The sequence below is a fragment of the Neopelma chrysocephalum genome, unplaced genomic scaffold (genome assembly GCF_003984885.1).
Source record: "Neopelma chrysocephalum unplaced genomic scaffold, ASM398488v2 Primary Assembly neopelma1_138, whole genome shotgun sequence".
In the NCBI taxonomy this organism is placed as follows: Eukaryota; Metazoa; Chordata; class Aves; order Passeriformes; family Pipridae; genus Neopelma; species Neopelma chrysocephalum.
In genome coordinates, this window is record NW_020897800.1 from 1585322 (window position 1) to 1589990 (window position 4669).

The window sequence follows — 4669 nt, forward strand, 5'->3', positions numbered from 1 at the left end:
GACCCAAAAGGACCATCAGGTGGGACCCAAAAGGACCATCAGGTGGGGCAAGGAATGCCCTGAAAGGGAGAAAATGCTCCCTGTGAACATGGACACTGCTCCAGAGCAGGAATTCCAGAGGATATCAGCCCCTCCTTTGCCAGCAGTGTGTGACACCCTGGCTTGGCTGCTCTTGTGGTGACAATCCCAGTACAACCAGTGCAGGGACCCCACTGGCACATCCAGTGAGCTCCTGTCCCAAACATTTCCTTCTCCTGCACTGACACCCACAGCCAGCCCATCTCTGCCCTCTTTTTCCTTGATCTAATCTGGGGCAATGTTAAGCACAAGTCCAACCCTTAAATATGCTGCCAACTCCAGAGAAAAAACACTAAGTGAGCTCATAGTGCTATTTTTCTTTATTTTTTTTTACTGCACATTCACCTCTGAGTTACAGATTTTACTGTTTAGGCACATGCAGGTCAAGCCATGGAAGTATCTTCCTTCCATACCCATTTCATGGCTCTGTCCAGGATTTTTACTGCAGAGAAAACCCTCCAGTGTCCACTCCCCCCCCACACAGACCAACAGCCCAAGGCACAGATGTTACCTCTGCCAACAGAACTGAGGTAACAGAGAATGAAAATTGAAGTTTTACACACACACAAAGCTCATATCACCTGAGGAGACCTGGCTGAGACACTGCTGTGTGCCCTGCTTGGGAGGGGGCTCACACACAGCTCACAGAGCCCCTAAAATTACAGAAACTGCATCTTAGTGGAGAGCCTGGGCACGAGGAGAGACTGCTCCTGCAGTAATGGGCTCTGTGCAGCACAGCCCTGGCAGCAGGGAAGTTTATAAGGAATGAGAATCTGTTCTGCTTTGAGCAGGAGTGGGATAAGTTTCCATTAAATGCCCTCCCTGAAAACCATTCTAAATGGAAAACAGCAACAGGGAGCAGAATGCACCCAAACATCTGTCCTGTGCTAGCCCAGCAAAATTAAGAGGTTGGAAATGCCTTTTTTTTTTCCCCCTCCGGGTTTTATTTTAATTTTTGTGGTTATTCAGTCTGAGAGGAGCTGAGGAGACAATTTCCTGCCTTGGAACCACAGCCTGGAGAGCCCTGGCCCAGCCTGGCATGGGAGCACACACTGCTCCAGGGAAACACAGCCCAGACCCTCCAGTGGGAGTGGTATTGATAACCCAGGGCACACACAGGGCTGGGGATGTCAGATGGGACAGCAAGAAACAAGGAAACATTTCCAGTGTATGACACAAAACAGCCTCATCCCCCTCCCCAAACACCCCAGCAAACTCCTGGCCCATTTCTGTTTATCCTGCTTTAAACTGTGCCTCCATCACATCCTGCATCCCCTTCAGTCTGACACAGCACTGAGCCTGCTTTTAATTGTTATTCCAGTCCTGAGGGATGAGCACACTGAGGAACACAGAACCCACTCATTTTTATTCTCAGGTCCATCCCCAGCTCCTCAGAGATGGTTTTGTCCCTTCCCTGCCTGGCAGCTCGTCCATCTCCAGTGAAAACATTAGGAGTGACTCAAAGCTGCTCTCCTTGCCCTGTGCTAAGTGCTTCTCCTGCAATCTGAGTGCTGGCAAGAGGGATGATTACAGGCAGGGAGCATTCCAGGGAGTGAACAGTGATGTGTTCAGGGCTCTGCTTTGTGTCCTCACCAGACCATCAAACCCAAGTAATTGCTAAAGAGAGAAGTCTCCACATGATGCCACCTTCCTGCTTCAGGCAGAGCTGCTCCTGCTCTGCTGCATTAAAGCAGATGAATGTATTTATTTCCTAGAGCTCCAGAGCTCAGATCTCCTGGAATTCACAACAAGCCACCCTGCAGACTCAATCTCCTCCTCACCGGTGGTGCCTCGGTGCAGATTTGACATCTTATTTCAACATCTTTGGAGAGGGCAGAGCCACTCCATCCTCTCCAGCTCACAAACCACACACTGCTCCAAAACGTGATGTGCTTTCATTTGGTTTTTCACACTCCCAGACCCGGCAGCCACACGGGGATTTTGGGTTTCTATTCCTCCCCCCAGCTTGCTCCTTCAGGCACATCACAGCCCTTGGAACATCTCCTTGCTGATTGCTCCTGCACGTGTGAAAACATCCACACATTTTCCTGTCCTCCTTGCCTGCCTGCTGATGGATCTGTCCCTCCTGCACAGCACAAAGAGCCCCGTGTGGTTTCCTGGACTAAAAATAAAAGGAGCTGAATTAACCAGCCACCTCTGGAAGCACACGTTTCCCTGGGATGGTGCCCATGACTACTGCAGGAGGCTTCAGGATAAGAAGCAACAAGGATCATTTTTATCCTGAAAGAGGAAAACACACAGAGCAAAAAAACCACTGCTCCGAGGAGCACTGGTGTAGCCAGGGAATGGGGTTACGGCCAAAGAACAGGCTGAACATGGAATTTTACATGAACTGCAGTCCAACACCCCGCATAACACATGTTTCCCATCCCAACAATGCTGTAATTCCTCACTGAACACACCCCTGGGTCCTTCCTGGCCCAGCCCCACAGGCACCTCGGCTCAGTGCTCTGCCAGGGATGCCCAGAGCAGGGACAGGGAAGGTCTGGGGCAGAGAACACCCGTCACCCCCACAGCCTGTAAATCTGGGAGGGATGGCACAAACCTGCAGCTGTGTGACACAGGAACTGCCTGAAGTGAGAAGCTGCAGCTGAGGAGGAGTCACATCCCTGTGGATTTAACCCCTGGACACACAGCAGGGCACAGCTGGGAAGGAGCAGGACCTGCACATCATCCCCAAGGCACCTCATGGCAGCTCTACTGAACACCAAAAACTGATGGTCACCTGCACCACTGAAGGTTTAGCCCCAAATTCCCCACAGTCCAAGACAATTCCAAGCAAAATCTCAGCAGTGCCAGGGACCTGCACTCCCAAGGTGCAGAACCAGCTGGATGCACAGCCTGGACTGGGATCCCAGCCCTGCTGCACAGCCACTGCCTCATTCCAGCATCCAGAGGCTCTGCTGCCTTGGCAGGGAGACTTATCTCCACAGGCAGGAATTTAAATATAAATGGAAAGCACAAGCAATTCCACATCATGGAAAAAACCTCAGTGTGCTCAAACAGATGGGTTTTACAGCCCCAATTATTGCATTTCATTGTCTTGTGCTGGCAAAGTCCAGGCTTCATTATGCTACAAAAACAACCAGGGGCTGCTGACAGGCTGTTATTTTGCAAGGGAAGAGCAAGTGGGCAACCACAATGTGGGGCATTGTGCTCAACCCTGAGGACAATGCCCCAAGGTCACCCTGGGGCCCAGGCTGGGCAAAAATTTACCTTTTGCCCACCAGAGACGCTGCAGTGAAAAATTGAATCTTTCCCAAAGGGGGAAGAACAAAAAGTGAATAAACCCCCATCTTTTTGCTGGCTGCACAGGAGATCCCAAGTAAAGAAGCCTGGAAGCAAAGCAGGAACCATCTTTGGGCTGCCTTGGGACACACTCAGGCTTCCAAGGAACAGAGAAACACGTGTCAAAGGTGACTGGAGGGACTCAGAGCTCCCACAGCATCAAACAGACCCATTTTTATGGTACTTTCAGGCAAAAAACTAACAAGAAACCGCTGCCTGCCCTTTCCTCCCAGCAGTGAAGAGCCTCCCTCCAGCCTCCAAACACGCTCCCAAACCCAGGAATTAGCACATAAATATTGCAGAGCAGCAGAGCCATCCCCTGGGACAGTGCCAGCACTTCACACACTCCTTTTATTTACAGCTCCTGCCACAATTTGTCTTCCTAAAGCTGACACTGTATTATATCTATTATTTAATGTTTTGTCTCGGTGATAGTCTGTAATTTATTCCAGGCCTTAATAACACATTAAAGCCTTATGCTGTTATTTTCTTTGCCATTGTGCTCTTCAGGAGTGTGAGCAGCAAATTTATCCACAACTTCAGAGCATCCCTGGTATATCCAGCCTGGAATATTCACTCTCCTGACAGGGAAGAGCCCTGCAGTGGGAGAATTCCTGCTCTGGCATGGCCAGAGGAACAGAAGTAAATTAATTTCTCCTCCTATAAATGCAATTAAAGGCCCTCAGGGGGGACTTAGGAGCAACAGAATTCTTTTACTGTCTTTGAGTGTCAAGTCTTTCTGCTTTTTCAGCATTGGATACACCACTGAGTTTCAGAAGCAACCAGAAGCCCAAGGCATTGAAATCATGAAATCATTACCTTCCAAACCAAGAGGAAATAAAATACTGAGAAACAGCAGCTTTTTCGCTGAATGAGGCCTCTCATAAACATTTATTCCCATTAAAATGAGGTAAGAAACACTGATGCTCCCCTAAAACCTGAGGGCTTGAAAGTCTTCCAAACACAGATGACTGCTGATAAACACTTTCTTCTTTGTAAGGAATCCCTTCCCAGCTAATTTGGTCAAGGCACAATTTCCAGCCTTACCTGGAATGAAGCTGAATTTCTTGCCTCCTAAAACCCCCACAGTATCAGTGTCTCAGAACGCCTGATGGTTATCAACCAGCTTCAACTTCACAGACTGAATTTATTCTTGGTCCAAGCTGGCTGTCTCCAGGGAGGGACCCCAAACAAACTCCACAGAGCACAAAACACTGGGACACATCCCAGGGATCCCAAACAAACTTCACAGAGCACAAAACACTGGGACACATCCCAGGGA